Consider the following 24,898-nt stretch of genomic DNA (forward strand, 5'->3'; position numbering starts at 1 on the left):
CGCTCATCCCTTCCCGTTGGATCCCGATGTTGTGATGGTGTCAGAAGTGTGATCTCATTGGATATTGCTGGAGATCAAGGTTTGTGGCACGTTCATCATCTTCTCGATGGGGCCGTCAGCATCTGGCACGTCTGTGAGTGCGGTTATCGGTGAAACTAACAGCAGCGTCATAATTTTTCGTTTTTTAAATACATTTCATGTATTTATTGCACGTCGGGTGAGTTTGTCAACAGAATGTGACGTGTGCCGACCGTCGCGTGGGTGACAGGCGGTCATCGCCACCAAAGAGCTGATGTCTAGGCTGTTTTTACATTACGATCGCTCGGGCGTTCATGCAGGGAAGCCTCCATAAACAGTCGAGGATGACATCCATATTTTATCATCAGCGCAACCTCTTCCCTCCGATGTTCTTCAGCGCTCGATGCAAACAGGCCGGGTCACTGCTTCAGATGTTGCTGGAAAGAGAAATATTTCGGAGCCTCAGCTCACGGCAGTGCACAGACATGAAGTGTGAGATGAATTGCACGAAACAGGCCTACAGTGTTCTGCTTCTGAAGACCGCAGCGTATGGAAGTCTTTTAGGTTTTTAGTCCTAGACCTGCATGACTTAATGGCGTTATGAGGAAGGGCATCAGACGGATGACAACGTTTTAACTTCTGGGAAAACGTGTCATAATTGGTGTTTTGTCGGTTTTTTGCTATCCTTTAACAGGCTGTAAAAGCGTAACTTAAGAGTTGTGGTCACTGTGGTCGCCATGGCAACAGCAGGCGGGAAAACAGTTTGGTGGTACCCAGGGATGAGGATCGTTTCAGGTTGTGGTTGACAGGGTGGTGAGGTGAATAGTGTGGCATTGAAGGCTTCGAAGTCAAAGGATAAAGACTCAGTTGGAACCTGCATTCTGTGTCATGGACAAGTTTTTTTTTTTTTTTTTTTTTTACCTTTTCAAATGTTCTGGAAAGATCACACCCAAATCACGTCATTGGGTTTTAGGTCATGTTCAATGACGGGACTTTCCAAGGCATGGCGGAGTCGTCCCGCTGGACTTTCCGCAGCAACATCTAATGGAACAAAACCGAATTTGTATATCTGGGGCACCAGGTGGCGTAGTGGTTAGCGCAGTCACCTTCATGTCAAAGGTTCGGGGTTCAAATCCCCGCTCCTCCTGTATAGCCTTGATGGGGGTGCTGATCCCGAACCGGTTCATTCAAAATGGTCTAATTGGCAAAATCAGTGTAAGCAGCTCAGTGTACAAACTTCCTGTTTTAAGTCGCTATGGAGAAAAGCTGATATCTGATAATAAAGTTATTAATAGTAATATAAGGGCTTATGAACACTGAAGTGTTAAGATAGCGCTGTCATTTGCCGATTGCAGGATGAAAAAGCGTCGCTTTCGGGGAGAGGCGAGTCGATTTTAAGTTTCGCTCCCGACGACGCGATAACGGTGACGCGACACGTGTCACGGATCATCTTCCGTCAGGAGCGGACAGGACGTCTCGGGAACGCGGCGCTATCGCCAAAAGGGCCGCGACGGCCTCTGCGATGAGTCATAGACGGAAGTGACTGCAGCAGCGGAGGTTTTCCTCCAACGTCCATGATGGCTCCCTCGTTTTGTTTAGATGACTCTCTTTCGGGTGTGTTTGTTTGTCTTTGCCCCAGAGGGACGGGGACGTCTCCCTCCGGACGGCGGTCTCGGTCCTCTCTTTCGTTTTCTCAGTGTTTTGTGTTTTTACCGCATGACTTACACATCGTTGGGGGGGAAAAAAAAAAGGAAAAAGTAACTCTGCAGCCCATTAAACACTCTGCACCCCAGTCCTGCTGCATTGTGGGAGGAGGTTGGGTGGCCAAGGATGGAGAGCCGCTCCTAGTCGGTCTCCAGAGCCCTGGCGGCTGCAGCGGGACGGAGGGGCGTGGTGAGAAAGCGTCAATCCGCCGTGTGGACTTTGGCGTCGGCGGAGCCGTGCGAATTTGGCTCGGGCCGTCCCGCGGGGGGTCACTGTGAATCATCGTATTTGTTCTGCAATTCTGTCGGGTGGAGTCTAGCGCAGGTTTCTGTTCGTTCAGCACCGAGGACCCAGAAATAAAGTACATCATAACGTACCGAGGTCTCAACAACAGCACCATCTGGTAAACGCAATATTGTGTGTAATAATGGCACGTGACAGCACACATGATGTACTGTAATGTGTAAAGGCATTTGATTTTTTTTCTCTTTTTTTCCTGCGTGTGTGTGTATGTGTGTGTGTGTGTGTGTGTTGGACTGCCACTCAACAGGAAACCTTGTTTTCTCTTGTTGCAGTCGTAGGAAGCTAGGGGTGCAGCGGTTAAGGAGTCAATTCTGGGTTCGTATCCCGGGAGGGAATCCCAAACTGTACATATTCTTCTGTTAACACGGAAGCTTTAGATCATCTTCATATTGTGACACCTTGTCACGTTTTCCTACGTCTCTTAAATTGCCGTATTGTTTTTTGCACTTTTATATTTCGGATCTTATCGAGACGGCCGTTCCATCGTGCGCCGTGCAGTCTGTCGATGGAAAAGTGTGTATGCAAAGAGGAGTCGCTGTTCCGTTCTCTTGTGTTTTCCTCTCGCAGCTGCCCTCTGGTCGTCAACGTAACGGAAGAGGAAACCGATATTTAAGTCGCGCCTTTGTCTGTGCTTCATCGATGGTGTGGTGACATGGTGGCACAGCAAGTAGGGCTGCTGTCTCACAGCACCTGGGTGGTGCAAGAGGACATGGGTTCGATCCCCGCTCAGTCTGTGTGGAGTTTGCATGTTCTCCCCCTGTCTGTGTGGGTTTCTTCCAGGTGCTCTGGTTTCCTCCCACAGTCCGAAGATATGGTGTTCAGGTTCCCCCATAGTGTGTGTGACAGAGAGAGACTGGTGTATGGATGAGTGACCCAGTGTAAGTAGTGTATCTAGCAGTGTAAGTCACCGCGGTGAATAAGGTATGAGTTCATTAGAAGTCAATTTGGAGAAAAGGGCCTGATAAATAAATAAATGTAAATTTCACGCATGTGTTTGTGCCCTAAGTAGTAGTGAGGGATGTGGGACAATCCTCTGATTTGACTGTCGTCTTATTCCACATGTCCCAAAAATGTGTACTTTGGTCTGTAATCAAAACTTATCTTTTTCAAGCACACGTTTATTAATTTATTAATAACATTTCCATATTCAGTACTGTTTATTTACCGAGGATTTTTGGTGGATGGTGATAATGGGGAAAAAATCACTTTTCTTTTTTTTTTTTTTTTTTTTTTTTGGGAAGTTCTCGATGTGCAATCCGGGATGTTGTGAAACGGTCCTTTAATTTGGACTCATCGTCCACTTTCACGCATCTCAGAAATTAGTAGCATCGTTGTCGTCTTCTGTAGACACGCATTCTGTTTATTTATAACGTTTACACATTCCTTTCTACATACTTGGTGAGGCTTTTTTTAAATGGATGGTAACGCTGGGAATAAACACTTCACGTTTTTTTTTTTTTTTTTTTGTTTCTCCATTCATGCTGAGTGTTTTACCCAGACGACAAATCCCAAATCTGGAGATTAGCCTAATAATCCGCTGTAATGCTAACGGGGAGCTGGAATCCGTCACGCCGAGCAAGTCGGCAAGGTCGACCTGAGTGGAGGGAACCTGTCTGATTCTTCCAAGCGGGAAATCCTGATTGGCTGCTTGTTTATTCTCATCCTTTCATTCGGGTTTCGGTCGCTCTTCGTTCCGCAGGGGTTTCGAGGTTATCGAGTGTTCGAATTTGTGAGGAAGACAACCAGGTCTCTGTAAAGGATGTTATAAAGGATTTTTTTTTCCCCCCACAAACTAATAAAAGCAGAGATGGAGGGTATGTGTGTATATATATATGTGTGTGTGTGTGTGTGTGTGTGTGTGTGTGTGTGTGTGTGTGTGTGTGTGTGTGTGTGTCTGTTCCAGGCAGACTGCTGGCTCAGCAAAGACAGAAGATAAAATGTTGTGACTGATAACAATTTCCCCCCGAAAAGCGGCACCGGGGTGGAATCGCTGCAGACCTACGAAATAAAATTTTGACAGCGATACTCAACAAGGACGATAATTGCACATTAATCACCAGTAACACAAATAATGTCTTCATGTGCCATGTCAGATGTTGGAAGCACTCTTCACCGCTCACAAATAAACGCCAAAGTGACTAAGTCAACACACGTAATTTATTATTCATGTGTTCCGCAGCAGCAGTATTGCAGAAGGGAATAAGGGAATAGGGACACAGAAATGGTATTTACAGTATATGTTGCTATGGAGATGCTTTGTCGTTTTTTGGACGCAAAGCGCAGAGGGGCCTGAGGACTGTCATTTGTGGTATTTTCCCGACAGTTGCCGCCCCGTAACGGAGGCCACGGCGTACATTGTCGCATCCTCCTCTTGTGTGTCGCGATCGTGGGTTTTATTTTCCTCGTCAGACAAACCGGCCGTGAACCGGGGCGTCTTGGTCTCACGAAGCAAAACACGGATCGTGCCAGGGCCGGGCAGGTGAATCGCAGCCACATCGGCGGTGCTCGGGAGGGCTCTAAACGTGCGTATGGAGGGAGGGTTCCGCACTCGTTTTTGACTCTCGTTCTTAGCCCCACCCACTCGTAGTCCCCGGAGGCGGAGCCTCTGTCCTCCCAGCACACTGATCGAATAGCAGGCTGGAGGAACCGTCCCAGTGGAGTTGTCTAAGGAGGAAACCTTCAACACAGGCATTCCCAGAGCACCTTGGGCGGGGGGGGTCCTCCGCTCAAGGCCAAGGTTGACGTTGACGTTGACGTTGACTCAGCACTAGGCGCTTCACTTGCCACTGTCAATCATGGGTAGAGTTACTTTGAGCTTCTAAATCCAGACCAGAAATCCCAGAAGCCTGGAATCACGCAGGGAAACTGTCAGATCTCATTCCTCGTCATTCTTCACCCCGTGCCTTCTGAGATCCGAGGCTTGGAGAACAGAAGCTGTGTCGCCTACCCCATTGGCGTTGAAGAAACATTGGTCTTGGAGGACAGTTTACACTTTGCTGTCATCGTTCGTGATGTTATTTTAGGAGCAGTTATGCAGAGCATTTTTTTTGCTCCTTTCCCAAAGATCCTGACATATATATATATATATATATACACATCATCAATATGTTTTTTTTTTTTTAGCACTTAAGCTCAGAAATCTTCTAAAGGACCAGAGTCCTCGTATGACTCCTCGGCTACATTTAAGTGGTGTTACGAGAACGGTGCGCTTTGGCTACCTGTGTTTTTCTTTCTGCCTCGTCTGTAGAATTCAAACAACGTATTTCCCAGACTGAGAGATTTCTGAACGCTGAAGTCTGCAGGCGTGTTTTTTGAATATAAACCACCAGCTGGTTTCGCTGAGCCGGTCCTGGGCGGGTAAAACTCATGGGCCTTGAATTGCTTTTGGTTTTTCGTGCGATTAATAGACGCTTTTACACCAAAAAAAATAGCGTTTCATGCTGGAAGTAACACAAGCATCCAGCATGGGACTCCGAACAGAAGCGGCAGCGTTTAGCTACTAATCGATGTCCTTGAACGTTGCTTCGCTTGCTCTCGAGCATCGCGGGAGCTGCGTCATCATCGCTGCGTGATCTTACATTAATGCGCTAGTATCATACGTGCTCTCGAGTTTGCAGTCAGCGACGTTTAATTAATTAAGACTCAGTCAGTCTGGGGAATAAAACAATGGGAATTTGTCTGCTGGTTGTGTTTTCATTGAAACCCAGCTGCTCCCCATGCATCGAAATTAATTCGTTTTTAGCACCGCCCACCTTGTCTGAGTCATTAGAGTCAAGTGATCGTCGCCCATTAAACCAATTGTATTGTTTCTTTCCTTGGCAAATGTCTTCACCAACACTGCTGGGGAGCTTACGATTTTACCCGGTTTTACCTCTTTCCTCTGTTAGATTGTTACCGAAGGATTTGGATTAAATACTTCTCTCGGTGAGCCAGAGGCATTTCCTGTCCAGGGATTTGAACTTGCAACCCCTTGGCTGTAACTCCATTTGAAAGCGCACCTCCTGCTGCGTTGCGTACACAATGCGGTTCGACCGATTCCTCCCATGTGCAGATTTTTTAGGATTGGTGCCCTTCGAGCATCTTCTCCATTCCTACTGTCCTCTTGGACCGATGGCCTCTTTGCAAGCAAAATGCCTGGGACATATTCTCAGCACCTGTAGGCCTTTGACTGGGCGCCTTCATCCAGGGCAGATGTAGAGACTGAAAGAGAGAACGCTGAAATGAAAGGGAAGTGGTAAAATCCAGAACAGTAGAGACTTGCAAGAGCTACTGGACCAGGCTGAGCTCCGAAAACTTGAGGAAGCTCGGGACGAGGTTCAAAATTCTCTCGAGTTTATTGAGCGCCAGAAGACGGCGGTCTAAGGAGCAAAGGCTAGTCACCGTACAGCTCGTGTTATGATCTCATAATGATGAGTCAGTGCGCCTGAAGGAGTACAGATTCAAACCTGAGTCACACAGCCCCGTACTGGAAAAACAAGGAGCATTTGGTCCATAAAAGCAGAAGAAAACTAAGATTGTTCAGGCAGAAGGGAATAGGTAACAACAGGTGTGGGGCTGTATCGGATAAACACGTTGGGAGGAAGGTCACTGGTTATGGCGCGAAGGTGCCGCTCCCTTTGGGGATCTACACGTGGGCAGTAATGATGGATCCACCTGAAGGCACCAATCAGCGTGAACACCTACTTCAACCAAACCCAAGGAACATCCATTTTTGTTGACTCCATGATGCCGCTCGCTCTTTTTTCAACCTCGATTCTGTCAAACTTTGTTCAAAGTCTCTCTTATGAAGCAGTCCAGAAATAATCGGCCATGCATTGAACTGGATGTGGTTGGTCAGCGGAAGGGCGGCGCTGAGGTGTGGACATAGAAAGGTATGAGAAATGGGCTGATGATGGGTTTTGGAATGAGTTTGATGACCACCTGCTTTTGAGAGCTGGCTGGGGATGCTGGTTCTAAGAACTGCTTGAGCAACCGTGCCATTGTAGGGTGTAAAGTAAATTAGCGTGAATGTTCTTAATGTACCGAGATGGAAGCTGCTAAATTGACCTCTATCATCTCCATCAGCCTCATCATACCGCTCTACCTTCTACGAACCCCTCCCCTTCAGCATCTCCGCTGCGGTTTTGCCGATGATGGATTTGCGCTCGCAATTAGGAGCCCCTCGTAGCTCCCGCCTCGGCTGCAGTTATTAAAAAATTCTGCTCGTTTACACCCTGCTGGAAAAGCGCATGACACGCTCTCAACAATTTTCAGTGCAGACGTGTCATTATCTGGGAACTCTGCGGAAGGATGCCCCTCCAGGTGAGAGGCGTAGGTGTGTTTATAAAGAAAAGGAAAAAAAAAAGAAACGTTCTGGTAATTGATGAACATTGCAGAGAGCTTCAGAATGAGCTCCCATGGGTTTTGCCACTTGCAAGCGCTTGCTTGATTAGGAACAGCGTTGTCATGGAAACGCAGTGATGACGCATGTCCTGGTTCATCCACTCTTTCTGAACTGGAGAGTTGCATACAGTGGCGTGCGGGAGTTATGGGCCTGAGGTCGGGTATGGGGGTCGGAAATGGGGTCCAGACAGGCATCTTCACCCACCTCTTTGCTCATCGTTGAGCTCCCAGGAGCTCAGATGTCTGCGGAAACAGTTTGGTTTAGGAGCATCGCTCATGGGAACGGCAGCACCTCCTCTCCCGGGAGCAGAAACTTGAGCGGTTTGTTAGCCATCGGGGCAGCCGCTGCCACCTGCAGAAACGCACGGCGCATGACCTCAGTTCGGTGGGATTGGACGTGGAGGCCTGATGAGTCTCGCCCCCATACCCCACAACGATGCTCTCCTAGCCCGGCGACACAAACAGCGATTGGGAACCGTGCCATCTGTTCGGAGCTGTCGCATCCTAAAGGGCTGTTTACGTTCCCTCCCTCCTGTGTAAGCAAAGCTCTCCATCACCGTGTCATCGCAGCCAAGTGGCTCATCTGCTCCTGCAATCAGGGGCATCCCTGGAAGCTCATTACTACGTTGTGGTGTGTTTGTGTGTGCGTGAGCCATAACAGACAGGGATCGTTCTTGTGATGTCACTTGTTAATTTTTTTATATTATTGTTGCATAGTTAATGTTTCTACCCTGCGTTGAACTAGCGTCCCATTGAGGATTTACTATGCCTCCCACCCCGAGCTTCCGGGTTGTTCTCCGGACACCCTGACCCTGCACCGGACCAGCAGTTACCCACACAGGAAGGCTGACCCAGCTGTTATATTAATTTATGACTTTTTGCAGAGAATATGAAGGATTGAAATGAACGTGTGACCCCCTCCGCTCTACACGTGTGGTGCCCCGTGACACCCGATGCCACCCCCTGTGTGTGACAGGAGGACAGGTGTCATCCCCCAGCAGCTGTCGTGGGTGTGACAGGCAGGCATGGGCCCCATTACCTAACTGCTCTTCCTGCACGCTAATTATTAATGGCAAGTGGAACCCACAAGGGTTCGGTTTTCATCCGTTTGCCTTCCTGTCACTCACCTGCTTAGGGCATCAAGGATCTCTGCTGTTGTGTCTGTGGGTCATTGGTTTGAGTCTCATGGATTTACTCTAATGTTGAAATCAGGGCTTGACCACCTTGATATTTATTATTATTATTATTATTATTATTATTATTATCCATCTGTCCATCCACTATCAGTAACCACTTGTCCACTGTTGGTTTGCAGTGATCAAGAGCCTAACTCGGAAATATAGGATGTAAGGTAGGGTTCACCCTGAAAAGGACACTACGCCGGTATAGATTGTTACTATCACGAATAATAAAAATAATAAGGTACACAGTGTGAGGATAAATACATTAATATTGTGGCATTTGGGCCTACAGGTTTGGGCAGAAATTCAGCGTCGTCTCTTTCAACGGTCATCTCGGACAAACCCGATCTCACGAACGCAGAGATATGGTTGGATCGCAACCCAAAATACACTCGCTGCGCATCGGTGGAGGACGTTTTCTGCTCTTTCTTGGTTCCGTCCTCCTGTCCTCTTTCCGAGGGGACGGCTAGCAGTGAGGCAAACCGTCCACACGTTTACCAGTAGCCAGCCCATGACTCACAGAAGACACATCGAGCTGCTCCCATGAGGCACGGGCAGTATGGTACATTGCATCGGGGTACCACGGTAGAGGCTGTTGGGAGTGAAGCCAACAGTCTACAGCTGAACTTTCACAAGGGCTCTCATCATCCTACTATTTATTAACATTTCTACTGTGGCTGTACTTCATGTGGGGGAGCATGGTGGCAGCGAGTTTGGCGGGTCTGAGGTTCAAGCCCTGCTTGGGTGCCTTGCGATGGACTGGCATCCCGTCCTGGGTGTGTCCCCTCCTTGCTTCAACTTTGCGCCCTGTGTTTCCAGGATAGGCTCCGGCTCACCACGACCCCGCTCGGGACTAGCGGTTGTTGACATTGGTTGGTACATTTACTTATTTAGCAGACTCTTTTTTTCAATGAACTATGTAGTGTTATGAGCCCACACACCTTATTCACCGCGGTGACTTACACTGCTAGATACACTACTTACACTGGGTCACTCATCCATACATCAGTGGAACACACTCTCTCTCTCTCTCTCTCTGTCACACACTCTGGTGGAACCTGAACAGCATGTCTTTGGAGTGTGGGAGGAAACCCACACAGACACGGAGAGGACATGCAAACTCCACGCAGACTGAGCGGAGATCGAACCCATGTCCTCTCGCACTACCCAGGCGCTGTACCACCGTACCGCCTTTTACTTCATGCGTAGTTTTGTAATGTAACAGGTGGCGTAGTGGTCACATCCACAGTCGAAGGGCCTGAGTTTGAATTTTGTCCCCTGCTTTTGTTGATACCCTAAAATTTACCCAGATATAGAAAAGGGGTAAATAATAGTAATTAGGTTAATTTATAAGCCTAAAATTTTTGTTGACCTTCGTCTGATGTGTTTCATTATATTTGGATGTTTGTATCTGACTTGGGTTCCCCTGGTTTTGGGAACGTGGGAGCAGGATGCTGGGAGTTCAGGTCTCTGGTGCGCGTAGCAAGGCGGACGAAACCCGACAGGAGCGCAGCGGAGACACGAAAATCCTCCCGTTCATTTCCTGTTTCCTCTTGTAGCTGCGGAGCATCTCGCAGCCTCTTGCTGCCCGTGGGGTTGAGATGAGAGTGCCACAGGCCGCAGCGAAGGTTGGGGAATAATTCCAAATAGCACACAATAAGGAAATAAAAATGACAAATCGTTGGTGTTTGACACTTGGGGGAGAAGCGTCTGCTAAATGAATAAATAATAGAAATCCTCACTTTCTCCGTACTGGAGAATTCGGGATTATTACAGGCTCTATAACAGACTGTTTGTAAATATATACTGTTCTTAAAAAAAAGGTTGATTGAACTGCTTAAGCGGATATTAAATGACAAACTGCTAATGAAATGTGGCCAAATGTAATGCGCATTTTTTTTAAAAAATGAAATGACATTTCCTTTACTAATCGCTCTTTTTGTATATTGAGCTACTTAAGATGATTTACCTTCTTATACGCGCGCACACACTCTCTGAACCGCTTGTCCCATTTGGGGTCGCGGGGAGCCAGAGCCTAACCCGGCAACACAGGGCGTAAGGCCGGAGAGGGAGGGGACACACCCAGGATGGGACGCCAGTTCATCGCAAGGCACCCCAAGCAGGACTCGAACCCCAGACCCACTGGATAGCAGGACCCGGTCCAACTCACCGTGCCACCGCGCCCCCCTGTCTTCTTGTACGGCAGGGTAATTTTTACTGTATCGTTTCAGGGTAAGTACCCTCATTAGGGTACTAAGCAGGGCTTCAAGCTGGGGTTCTTTGACTTAAAGCTAATTACGCTAACCACTCTGCCCCCTGCTGTCCCTGGGATGTACAGTAAACCCAGTAAACTGGTCCTTGGGACCACCTTCAGAGCCTGTTTGCTTGGGAACGAGTCCAAAGGAAGGTGGCGCTTGTCCTCAAAGATCATCTTCGGCCCGCAGTCCTCAGCAGCCCTGACCGTGCGTTCCCCGACAGTCCTTTTTTTTTTTCTTTTAATGAGTCAGAAGTTTGTGAGTTCAAATCCCAGGTGCCTACAACGATGCCTGGCTGGATTAACACCCATGTTTATCCGTGACAACGACAAAAGCTGATCTTGGGATGCTCATCTTCTCAAGCTTCTCTGCGTGTTAAATGAGTCTAAATCCGAAATCAGTCGATCTGACTGCACGTGGCGTGTGTGTACAGCTGGACTGTACTAGATGGACCGCACTCGCTGGACCTATCGCTCACCTCCGTCAAGCCCCTCACATTGTCTGAAAACACTTGCCCCGATCGGGGTCGCGGCGAGCCGGAGCCTAACACGGTAACACAGGGCGCAAGGCTGGAGGGGGAGGGGACACACCCAGGGCAGGACGCCAGTCCATCACAAGGCACCCCAAGTGGGACTCGAACCCCAGACCCACCAGAAAGTGGGACCCAGCCAAGCCTGCTGCTCCCCACACCCTCGCATTTCCGCAGCAATTTCTAAAGTTAGACACGGCGCTGCTGGGAGAGGTGTGCTAAGGGCATGTCCTGTCGATATGGTCTAGTTCCCTTTCTCAGCATATTTCACATGGACCTCAGCTGTTAATATGGAAGCATGCCGAGGCTCGCAATAAGGAACGAGGTGTCGGCGGCAGGTTTTGGCTCCGTCTCTGCCGAGACGACGTAGCGCGATCCCGTGAAACGTTTGTCGAGGAACCGGCCGTCGTGCTGGAAACGGCGACGTGCGAAATTGGGAGGGAAACTGGACTTGCGGCCGCTGTGTCTCCCAGAGCCGAATCCTCCCTGTTTATTCCATTAGTGCACGTTTGAGGATTTAAAGGGGAAGAGCTCATTTTTAACTGAAACTAAAAAAAAATTAATGAAAAAATTTACAAACGGGAAACAGTCTGAGGGATAGACACGAAGTCAAACGAGTCAGTATGCGGAAAGGCTGAACTTCCGGTTTTAAAGGGGGTGAAAGTGCTGCCAGTTTGATTATAAGCCCTATTTCAAGGCTGCTGTGTGACAGTATGTAGGGTGTGCTGTTTTTTCCCACTGATTTCTCCAGGTGACACTTTCCTATAATGAGGTTTACAGTGATTTACTCCTTCATACAGCTGGGTAATTTTTCCTGGAGCAGTTCAGGATAAATAAGTCACAGAGAGGCACTTTAGTGGGATATGAACCAGTAACCTTCAGGTTCAAAGGTATTAGGGTTAACCACTGTACTGGTAGCTGAGTGCACTTATGTTTTCTTCAGCGGGACTCTCAAAGCAAAATGAAATGTCCTCTTACATCGTACTTCTCATATAACACCTTGAGTACGGCGGTTCTCACTCGACTCTTAGCAGCGTAACCCAGTCCAGTGGTCTGTGGGACTGGATTTCGCTGGGAAGAGGACAGACTATACGTTCCCATTTCAAGGCAGACGGTTCTCTCCTCGATGAGCGCAGCACCGCTACTCCGCACGCGTGCCAGAAACTGGGACACCATCGGCTTCCCGTGTCTCTTCTGAGGTGGGTGGCCTGACCCCGTCCTGCTTTTTTGTTATTAAATCACAGTAACAAAGAAGAATGATGGCCTAATTATGCTTGCCAGCCAGAGGGTAATTAAGGAAGTCCGCTTATAACGGAAAGGTTGCCTGTTCTAGAAGGACCCTTGTGTTGTACCTTGATCAAGTTGACCAGGAGATCAAAACCCTTCCCTGATTGGCGGGTAGGTGTTTCCAACAGGTGACTCTGCTCCATCATACCATAACAGTGCAGCCTTGCGGGCGGGTAACCCGAGTGCTTGCAGGGGGCTAGTTGAACCGTGACGTTCACCCTGGATGCTTTCTGAATTGTTTATGTGCCACATCAGCGAACGCGGAAACCACTGTTGGTCAGCTCCTGCTGTAATATGAACGTTAATCGTCCCGTAGAACAACCCTCCACCTGCTCTCGTGACGGCCCACGATGAACACTGAGAGTTACTTCACTATACCTTTATTAATTTATCCGACACTTTTCTTCAAAGTGAATAGCAACATTCGAGATACACAGGACAAGATGCGTTATACCCCATGCATATTTATCAATGGCTGTACACCAAGACCCAGTCCAACCAACATAAAGCCGCAGAGACATCTCCATGACCCGAGACCAAGAAGCTTAGTTACCTTCTCCAACAAATCCAAACACCGAACCCACCAAACCAACGAACACACCAAACCAACCAAACTAACAAATCCACCAAACCAACAAACCAAACTGCCTAAGTTGCCTAGTTATTTACACAGATGGGTAAATTTTAGTGGAGCAGTATAGGGTGGGTACATCACTCAAGGGTACTACAGCAGGGGATGGGATTCAAACCTGAAACTTCTTAGTCCAAGACAGCAGCGCTGACCATGGTTTTACCTGCTGGCCCTTAGGATCGCAGGGCGGTAGGCAACTAACTTTAACCATAACCTTGACCTTACCCTACCCGTTTATTGTTGTGACTTAACAATGACCCGACACATTTACAGTGCGTATTATAGCTCCTTTTTCATTTCAGACTTCTCACAAATAAATCCCATGTTTTTTACAGAGTCAGGATGGGAAGGGGACTGGGAAAGTGGCGGATGAAATATGCGTGAGCTGTTTTTGGTTCAACACATGATTCAGGGAGTTCAGAGTTTGGACTAGATTCTGTCCTGGGGGAAGTTCTGTTGCAGACATCTCTCCTAAATCATACTGGAGGTCTCCAGCAGTTTTGTCCAGAATAAGCTTCCTCTCAGCTTAATACCAGAATAGAACCCAACATCGGGACAAGTGGAGTAAGTCGGGTTGGAAGGGCTAATTCAAGGGAGGTGTGATTAAAATACCCACCATCACATTGCTTCTGTACTGTAAAAGAGCAGTTCCATGGCAAAGGAAAGAAGGTAAAACCAAGTAATTGAATAGGATGGCTAAAGGTTGAGTAGATGAAGGTGTCACTCAGGTTAAGACCTGATGCTTGTTGACTTGTTCCTGCATCGAAAGCAAGAAATGTGATTAGGTTTTAGAGCTATTTTGAGATACTGAGTCAGTATCTACTTTTCATGGCCTTGCACTCTTGAGTTAAGGGGAATATTCTGTCCAACTGAGAGAAATGTTTCCTTTCTTTCTGTGGTGGAGTCCATCCATCAGGTTACTGTTCATCTTCATCTTTTTCCTACAACATTTGTCCAGTCGTCTCCATCTTTTCAAGGCAAACCAGTCTTTGCATGACACGTCCATAGTACGATAAGTTCGGTATCGTCATCTGTGCTTCCAGTGACAATTCGGACTTGATCAGATAAAGCTGTGAATAAGCTTTAGGGTTGGACCTTATGAAATTGTGATTAGTTTTGAAGCTAGAGCCACTAGACAAATACATTATTAAGCCAGACTTTGTATAAGGGGGTAGCTGGTAGTTTAGTAGTTAGAGGAACTGCCTTTGGACCCAAAGGTTGCAGGTTCAAGCCTCACTTCTGGCTATAGTACCTTTAAGCAAGATACTTACCCTCAATTGCTCTTGTAAAATTACCTAGCTGTGTGAATAATTGTAATCTCAACAGTGTAAGTTGTTTTAGAGAAAAGCATCAGCTAAATGAATAAATGTGTTTGTGCCTGAGATTCTGACAAGGCATAAAGAAGTTTTGAAAACCTGATGAGCCTTTTGTCTGCTGTGCTTCAGTCCCACACTTCCAGTGGGACCAGTCCATCCAGTTGGGTTGCAATACAGCAGAGGTTCTGATATTTGGCATTTCTGGCTAAAGCTGCCTTGCTGTGGTTCAAATTTCTAGGGTCAAATAAGTTTGACCCCACCCTGTTTCATTTTCCACATGGTTCTAACTCCCTTCCATTCTTCCGTATCGATGGCCGATTCGTCCATGTAACTGAATCTATTCATGACACTTTGCAACACTCTGCTTCCTTGAGAAGTAATTTAATTGTTGAGTAGCCAAACGGAAGGGGCATGGTGGTGCAGCGGGCTTGACTGGGTCCTGCTCTCTGTCGGGTCTGGGGTTCGAGTCCTGATTGGGGTGCCTTGTGATGGACTGGCATGCTGTCCTGGGTGTCCCCTCCAGCCTTCTACCCTGTGCTGCTGGGTTCGGCTCCGGCTTGCCGCGACCCCACTCGGGACAAGTGGCTTCAGCCACCGTGTGTGTGTTTGTGTGTAGAAAAATGGAGGGAGAAGCATTCCACATTATTGCAGGAGAAAGACAAGGATTAAACCTTAGGAATGGCTGTTGGAGAACAGGCCAGATCAATGAATGTGCCACAAATTGATGTAATTACACTGCAAAGCTCTCCCTCAGACTTGATTTGTCACTGGCTGTTCCTGGAACAGAACCCAGAAGAGGTGAAGTTTAAACAATGTAGGAAGCACACAAAGAGTCTGGATGAAAAATGGATCATGGAGGAAGAGAGGCACAGAATGAGATATGAGAACTGAAAAATGAATGAGAGTACAGTAGTGACAGCCATTAAATATTTGCATTTCAGTTTTTAATTTCAAATTCAGAAAATCAGGATCAGGACAGTTTTTCTAAGGCAGCGGCATATAGTAGATGATCAGGGTATTTGTGGTACTTCCAGTAAAACCAGTGTAAAAAACCCAGAATGACATGTAGTCTCCCACGCGCTCAGCCATGTGCCATATGGAATTTTCAGGACACTCCAAAATCACATGCGACAGGGGTGTCCTCCTCATCTTCATGGTCATCATTCCCTATTAAAACCTGATTTCGGACTTTGAATATTCTTGGCTCAGCCTTTCTGTCGGCTTCATCTTCCATCGTCTGCATCTCAACCCAAATTCGAACTCGGCATCCCCCGAGCCAGCGTTGAAGCAAGGCCAGCCTTTACTCGCCAGCCAAATGAACTGAGGTGGAGAGGTCTTCAAGAAGGGAGGCTGTGTTGAAGTTCTGCCTTCTCCTGGAGTGGAAAAGCCTCTTTTGGAGACATGTCTGTCCAGCTGTGTCTGTTCAGCGACTGTCCTTCATGTGCTGGCTCCTTCCTGATGCTTCTCATTGTGGATAACAACTCTGGATGTCCATGTTTTGTGTGTGTGTGTGTGTGTGTGTGTGTGTGCTTGCAGCTATTCTGGCATCCTTAACAAAGCGCTGACCTAGTTCACTGTCCAGCTAAGTGGGTTTCTCCATTTCGGTAACCTGATTTTTATGGCCCCCTCTCCGTCCCACGCTCCGTCGCTTCTTCACCTTTTTTTCTCCTCGGCAACCTGGCTTCAATTTGGCTTTTAGGAAACATTTTCTCATCCTCAAAGGCTAAGAAAGAGGGAGTGCGAGGGGGTGGTTCGCTGCAAACCGAGTGTCTTTACATGCCAGATCAAATAAACAATGTAGTAGGGCTAACAAGAAACCATGCATATTCATCTCTTTACAAACCTACCGTATGGCACAACAGGTGGTCAGTAGTGTCCCTGAGGCCGCCATGCAATCAAAAATGGTGATTTTTTTTCCAGAATTCGCTGATATTATCACCCTGTCTACCTGTTGTGGCTTGCAATTAGTAAGACCCCTACAAAACGGCCAGGGTTCAGTGACCCAAGGTTGGGCCTCTTCCCCAATGCCGCTTAATGAGCTGTCGCTTTTCCACCAAATGAAACGATGTCAGTTCTTATCGTTGAAACTGAACGCGTCCTGGCGCTGAAGGAAACACTGGGAGCACCAGTCGCGGCTCTGTGGGGGAAGCGGATTGCTATTCGGATACAGTGCCCGAACACATTTTGCCCGCCTCTGAACTCTTCGAAACCTCACACGGTTACAGTCACCGCTTCCCCAGCAGACACAAGGCATGGGTCCAGTCCACGAGCTCATTCAAACCCGAACCGTATCCTCATATCTCCTAGGCCTTATCTCTGTCATTCACACCACCGTCGTGTTTTTTATCTCTTTGCTTTGTTTGTCGACCCTCCATACTGCCACATTTGCTCAGCGTGAGGCGGTTCGATCCTGTTTTCTGTGGCAAGGGGTGGAGGCTCTTCTGTTCTTTCCCCGGGGCTCAGCAATCCGTTCCAGACATCTGGTACCAAGTCACAGATGTCCATTGGAACCTGGAGGATCTCGCACTGCACTGTTGCAGCGAGACCAAGCACACACCGCAGAGCCGCTTCTCTTGACTTTATTTGGTTTGTTTGTTTGTTTGCCGATTTCTCCGTTGACTAATTAACTGGCTTGCAATGTTAGCTAATCAACTTTACACCGATCCACCCTTTGATACAGCTGGGTGTTCTTACTATATTAATTCAGAGTAAGTGATCAAGGGATCCAGGGATTCAAACTGCGGACTTTCGGGTAGCGATCCGAAGCCTCACCTTCAGACAACTTCCCCAAAACAACGAACCCTTTGGATTCATACCTTCGAAGAGCTGCAAATGCCGTGATAAATTCACTTTACTGGTTTAATTGTCCGTCATCCTGAATGTCGCTGAGCAGGTTGGACCATTTTGATAGTCCAGATGTGTCAATGGATATGACCGAACAGCGGTAGAAACAGGGATAGATGTACAGAACGGCTCTTTGTGGCCCCTACCGTTCTTGAAACGTGCTTGGAAGCCCTTGGCTGAAAGGCATGCTTTTGCGTGCGTGTACCTTTCTTTTACCATTCCATTCATGCGAGCGAATGAGCCAGAAGCTCTACTGACCATTTTTTTATTCTTTATCCAGCTCACGTCTGTATCCAGTACGACATTCTTGGATAGGCTCTGCTTAGCCAAGTGTTTACACAAGAAATTCAGCTTTAATACGTCGCTCAAGGGTGCAGCAGCAGATATTCGTATGAACTGTCCCACCGCTTTTATCCGTTAAAGAGTAACAGCGTGGGCCTTAAACAGCTTGTAAGTTATCTGAAGCTGTACGGAGGTCCTTACTGGTATGTTGGGTGAAACTCGAAACGTGACCACAGGATGACCGTACAATCAGAGACTGTCCCATTCATGATGGCACCATTATGTATCTTGACACAAGTCAAAAATGTCAGTTCGCCTGGACAGCAGAGTGAGCAAAAGCAACACACAGGTATCCTACGTTTTTGGGAACTGCTGCGGAAGGGCTGAGAAGACATGTTGGTTGGTGTCCCGCTGAATTTAGTTCACCCAACGCTTCCTGAACAATAATGTCCACTAAGTGTACTCAAATTTTTGACTGGTACCGTGTTTGTCCACAAGTCAAACAAGGTGGGTCCTCACTGAAGCCTTTGTGTGAATTCAGGCTGAGTAACGATTCCAGCTTTTTAAAAATCAGGGAAGGATTTGGGTTTTATTTATGTTTGGAGCAATTCTTGGTTTTTTTTTTTTTTCTGTCCCGTTGACACGAAAAGGGGGTTGGCTGTAACGTTCAATATATTCACAGTTTGAAAGCAAACCAAGGACAATGAGCCAAGCAAAGCCGCATGGTTTTCATACACGAAGTCAGATTGTCTAATCCGCTCATTGTTGAAGCCCATCTGAAAATGAAAGCGTAATATTGTGACTAGAAATATAATCTCAGCTAATCAAAGGATGCCGATCGTGCTTTTTATAGCTGCCTCAATTTTGGTGGGCGGTTGTGTTTTGCTTGGGACCCACCCTTCTTGGGCTGAGGTCCTTTTGAAGATCGTGGCTTTAGAAGCCTTGGCTGGAATGCAACGGACGGTCAACTGGCGTTGAAAGCCTTTGTTTTAGTTTGAGGCCAGGTTGGAGATATCGACTCCTTCCTGGTTGCTCGAGCAGGTTAGCCTGGTGTGTGGAGGTGTGGTTTGTCCTCATGCGTCTTATCTTTGCATGCATCTTTGCGTTGTGCATGTGGGTTCAGTTATTGGTTATGAATGATGGCCATACTGAGGTCATTGGTTTGGGTGGAGGTCTGACGCTATAGGGTCCCGCTTGGAACGAATTAGAATTAGAATTTTTCCCCATAAGAAATAATGGTGTTTGTTGTTTCAATAGAAGAATTTTCGCCGAACGAAAGGATTTCCGGGAACGAAGTGGGTGCGTAAACAAAGGAACGGGTGTGTTGCGGAGCACTGGCTGCTCAGTGCTGCGATCTGCACTGCTGAAATAGCACAGCAAGTTTGCGGCCTACTTTTCATACTGTGCATAGTTAAATATGTAAATAAAGGGTAATTAGGGGATAACAGGGTAAATAAAGAAATGAAATCAATATGAAAGTGCTGTGGCGAAAGAATGCAGCGTTGCCACTTACCCCGCCATGTCATGATTGAGGTCCAACCCCAAGGCGAAATGGTAAACATACCGCTGAAGGGAGTCGCACACCTATCATGTCAAAATGCTTTGTCCCCCGTTGCCATGGCAACACCGTGCCTCCATTGTCGCCATCGCCCCAGTTTTGCCTGTTTGTACAGTGGACGCCCGCTGATGGATCGACTCCGTGTGACGCACAGTTCTGCCCGCTGCCTTCTGAGCAGTTTCCCCACCGGCCGTGAGAGTGAGGTGCCTTAGCTCTAAGGTACAGCAGCAGGTGCTGTTTTACTCGTCTTGTTCCCATGCGATGGATGCCGCTCACTTGCCCTCTCCCAGTCCTGTAGGTAAAGGTAAATGGATCCCAACCCCCACTGGGGTATGGGACTGGCACGTAAGTGGTGCCGAAGGATGTACATGGTCATGCAACAGGTGAAGCTCAGAAGGACTGGTCAAAGGGAGCAGTAGACGGCATTTCCCACCATGCACCCGTTAGGGGCCCTCAGAGGTGGGGCGCCCTGTGAACGCACGTTGGACACACCGCAGGACAGACGTAATGAACGGGTTTTGTAGGATCCGCAATGCTGATACATCATCACCCGAGTGCGGGTGAGATCTCGTACTGCCACCAGCAGAGAGGTGGAAATGGTTCCTGTCGCTTCCCAGACGGCTGGGAATCAAGGGCGCGTCAAAACCTGGATTCTACACATACCATGAGAGAAGGGTCCCTGCGAGACTGTGCTTTTGCGTATCTCTGCGTCTGTCATCGGCTCGCTCCTTCCTGACTATAAGCAGATGGCCAAAGCCCACCCATGTGCTTTGAAAACATTAGCTGGGAGGGAGTACTGTACGTATCTCAAGTGTGATTAAGGTTACAGCACGTGAGAGCGTGAGCCCAGGTTGCTTAACAACCCTCCGTCCCATGCAAGGACCCGAGACCGTGCCATGACTGCGCTTTCTTTTAATTTTTAATTTAAAATTAAATTTTTCTAGAAGTTAACGTTTTTGTTATTTATAGCCATATCCGAGACTTTCGCAGAATCCGACCGATAAAACAGAGACGTTTTAAGTATCCTGTAAGAAATGATGGCATTAGGAATGTCTGTTTGATCAAGTTTTCATTGACTGAGATTCAGTGGTAAAAGTGACACTGGATGTAGAAAGAAATTGAGTTACAAATGCAAACAATCAAGTTCTTCTTCTAAAGTATGGAGCAAGAATATACTTTGTATCCGTACAGAGACGCAATGGAGTCCTGTCACCAGAAAACCTGCTCTTCGCTGCCTGGAACAATATCTCCCATCCCTTTACCTTCCAACTGACCCATCAGTTATCCAACAACATTGATTTTTCCTCTCCATCTCAAACATCTACAACAACCCGAGCTACGAAGACCACCAATCTTCTCGATAATTTCCATCTCAAACATCTCTCCAGTTTCATACCCCATCTTGTCCACCACAGATTGGCCTCCCTCCTGGCTCATCACAACTGTGCCTCCATCATGTTATGGCATTAATGTCAACCCCACCATCTCCAGTGGCCAGGTTGTTAGGTGAATGAGCTGTCTGGAGCTGATGTGTTATATATTAATCACCATCATGCTCACAACCTGGTTCAAGTCCCTCCTTGAGGTGGTCTTCATGGACTCACACACTCTCTGAAACCACTTGTCCTAAGCAGTGAGCCAGAGCCGAACCCAGCAACACAAGGCTGGAGGGGTAGGGGACACACCCAGAACAAGATGCCAGTCCATCGCAAGGCACCCCAAGCAGGACTCGAACCCCAGACCCACCAGTGAGCAGAACCTGGCCAAACCTGCTCCGCCACCGCTCACCCTCCGTCTTCATCGAATCTCGACCCCAAACCCTGTTGCTTGTTGTTGTTACTATCCGCATTCAGTTCTCTCAAGTAATTTCAGATATTTCAGTCCTTCCCCCCCATCTCTGCCCCACCCCATTTCCCAGAATTTCAGTTTGATTAATTATGAGACCTCACCACAACCTCCTCCGCACCTTCGGCACTCGTACGTCCTTCCCTCTGCCCCCCCCCTTCCCTCGCTGGCGGTGCCTTGCGGATAGGATTAGCGCCCACACATGGCAGCAAACACGAGCAGTTGTTCGGCGCGGTTTGCTGCCCGTATGCAAAGCAGCTTACAGAACCTCTGTTAGTGGAAACAATAGCAATAAGCAAATGAGGGAGCCCGGGTCCAGAATCGTATGCAGAATGCAAGAAAATCTGTGGCCGTATGAGATTTAATTGCACGTCCTCACGGTCGTCACACCTCGCTCTACGTCTCGCTCGCATGACAGAAGACGTTAACCGCTGCTTTCCAGACACCGTTATTATTTCTGAATAATACAGTAGCCGAGTCTGTTACGTGCGCCGTTCCCCCCGCATGAAAATCCCGAACATCTACGCGTCCGTCATCTCGGATTTTTTACAATGTAAGGACGAGCGTCACATTCTGGCAGGTCTTTTGTTCTCTGCTTCTCGTCCGGGTCGTATTTGTTTTTCTTTATTAATTTGAGTGACTAAGGCTACTAACAGCAATTTACCCATTTATACCACTTGGTGACTATTACTGTATCAGTTTAGAGTAAGTGCCTGGCTTAGGGGTACTGCAGTGGGGGGGGGGTTCAAATTTGCATCCTTTGGGTGCGAAGCAGCAGCTTTAATGACTACGCCACCTGCTGCTCCAGCACAAAAGTGATTTTTTTTTTTTTTTTTTTTTTTTCCAGGATACAACTGCTGTATGTGTCCTTCTTTGGTGCATCATTCTGAATGCGGACAGTCCTGATGAGGAATAAAGGAAAAAAACAGATGAAAAAATTTTTAACAATTAAAGCGACTGATGTGCAGCGTACTTCCGTTCTCCTGCACCTGTTCATACAGCCCGACTGCTCGCTGGAACAGTTCAGGTGGCCTGCCGATGCATGTGTTTAAAGGGCAGCAGGGGGCGCAGTGGTTAGAGCCCCCACTTTTGGACTCAAAAGGGCCCCTGTTTAAATCCCCTCCTCCTGCTGTAATAGCCTTGAGCAAGGTATTTACCCCAAAATGTGTCAGTAAATTCATTCTGTGTAAATGGGTGAATAATTGTCAGTTCCTTTAGAAATAAAGGTAAATAACCAGTTTTGCAATGATTTATCCATTCATGCAGCAAAGTGTTCTTACTGTATCAGGAAAAGTACCTTACTCAAGGGTAACACAGCAAGGTTCAAACCAACAGCCTTCAGACTGTGAGGCTTTGACTCCAGCCCCGATGCCACCTGTTGGCCCGTGTGCTGCCCACCTGTTTAGGTAACAGGTGTGTGCGGTGCAGTTTGATTCTCAGGTGCGCGGCGCCCAGGGTGGTGAAAGTAACCCGTCGGACCTGCGCGACAGGTGAGCCGTCAGGTGTGACGCCGGGCTTTGTTACACCAGACATAGCTGGCAGCCTCTCCGGGTGAGCTGTTTGTTCTTTGTGTGTTTGGCGTGTGATTTGACCCACGTAAATCCTGGGACTATCTTAGTCAAACCAGGTGGGTGTGTTTGCGTGTGCGAGTGTGCGAGTGTGTGAGTGTGTGAGTGTGTGAGTGCGCGCCTCTGTTTGCCATGCAAGTGCACAGTGTGTGGGTGTGTGATAAACACAACGGAATTCCTAAGCTGTTGTCGTCTTTGCGTGAGGTGCATACCTTGACCCTCAGTAGTGGCGCTTGGCTGTTGGGGTCCAGCCTCAACCCGGTAGCTCATTGGTACGATTCCCACAGCCTTACGAGTAATCAGGATGTTTTATTAATAACCATCTACTCTTTTATTCTGATATTTGGGATACAAAGCTGGTGCTAAGAGGATGAGCGCTGAACAGGTGCTGCTTCGGTTTGAGCTTTTGCCTTACATCTGAGGGACCTGGGTTCGAATCCCTGCCCTTGATCAAGGTGCTTGCTCTTAATTGATACAGAAAAATTACCCAGCTGTATGAAAAGGTAAATCAGTGTAAGTAGCTCAGTGTACAAACCTAACATTGAAAGTCATTATAGGGGTCAGATAAAGAGGTTATTAATAAAAAAAATATATATATTAAATATTGATATGAGCACATGGATCATGCACCTTACTGGTGAGCAGTCGGCACCCCTGCACTGCTCTCTGCTCATCATTCGCACACACACAAACGCACGCGTTTCTCGTGACCGCTTCGCACGAGAAGCTGGCAGACGCTCAGGCCGATGGAGTGCAGACGGTCCCGGGGACGAGTGCCAAGTCCCCCCGACATGGGGGGGAGGGAGGGAGGGGAGTGGACCCTCTGCCACGTTGGTGCCTCTCACGCATAAAGCTGCAGTGATTGGAAGTCAGGTTTCAACAGTGATGTCCACATAGCTCTGGCCTCCACAGAATAGCGGGCGTCTCTCTCGCTTGATGCAGAACAATATTCCCACCCCACATCTGCAGCTCTGTGAGAAGCTCCGCCCCCATTCTGTTTTGCCCTGGAGAGCTGTCAGGAGTGGTGTGACACAGCAAATTCGAACCATTTTTTTATTAGCGGAATGTGGACATGCCTAAATATTCTTTTCCTCAGTAGATGATCCTCCAGGGGAGGGGTACCGCATGGGCTCTGTACAAATATGCTGGAAAAGTACCACTGAAGGCTTCAGGGTAAAACGACAAATGTCAAGTGAGGAGCGTGCGGTCGCTGGTATAAAATTGACAGTGTAAAAGTGCTAGTGTAAAGTGAGCAGTGTAAAAGCAGAGCAGCTGGTAGCATAGAGGCTAAAACTGCTGCCTTTGGATGTGTGAAGGTTGTTGGTTTGAATCCCATCTGTGGCTTTAGTACCCAGACAAAAGTACTTAGCCTGAATTGATACAGTAAAAATTACCCGGTTGGGTAAATAATTGTAGGTATCTTAACATTGTAAGTCACTTGTAAAATGGAGCACAAGTCAGATTGTGAGATTACCAGTGTGGCAACAGGGTTCGAAGCCCTGTCTCTCTCGATCCTCCGAAGAGGCACTCCCACGGTAATGAGGCTGTTGGCCATGTGTCAGCGCGGGTCCCGGAGGGGGAGTGTCGACATGCTTCGGCGTCATCACTAACACGACGTCCCGCGTGCGTTATGTCCTTTTTTATAAAAAAAGAAAAAAAAAAAAGCAAAACTGAAAAATTCATAATTGCGATGCACGACACATAAATGTTTCAGCGCCCGCTCTTCCCTAAGGAACCCTCAGCAGGCTCACCCCACAGCACCGGCTTTGTGCACGACCCGCGACGGGTCCCGTCGATGAGCACCGTTCACCTACTCTAGGTGATGTGAATATTCTCCGAGGTCGCCGTCCTGCTTCCTCACAGGACTCTTTGACAGTTTGTTTCCTGTTTTTCTTAATTTTTTTTTTTTTTTCCCTTGGAATTTTGTTCCTTTAACAGTCGTCCCATGTTTTCCTTCGCTGTCTCTCGGTGTCCCGCCACTTTCCGGCCCTTAAACATCTGCCCGCAGTAGCCCGCGGTCTGTTTCTTTATTTTTCTATTTTTAAATTCGTTTATCTGTCGAAACAGAATTTGTGTTGGGGACCCGAGGAGACGGCGGCGTGCCGCACGCACCCGGCTTGGGGCGGCACAGTCCAGCTGGGCCGGATTCAGGAGGGAGACGGAGGTGCGGTTGTCTGAGGCCGATGGTGTGGCAG

General features: G+C 47.9%; 1 protein-coding gene across 7 annotated transcripts in view; it reads left to right on the forward strand.

Annotated features, from left to right (window-relative positions):
• Positions 1–24,898, forward strand: part of arhgap44b (Rho GTPase activating protein 44b) — a 54,306-nt gene that overhangs the window by 719 nt on the left and 28,689 nt on the right. The window lies entirely within an intron of this gene.

Source organism: Scleropages formosus, chromosome 1, assembly GCF_900964775.1.
Source record: "Scleropages formosus chromosome 1, fSclFor1.1, whole genome shotgun sequence".
In the NCBI taxonomy this organism is placed as follows: Eukaryota; Metazoa; Chordata; class Actinopteri; order Osteoglossiformes; family Osteoglossidae; genus Scleropages; species Scleropages formosus.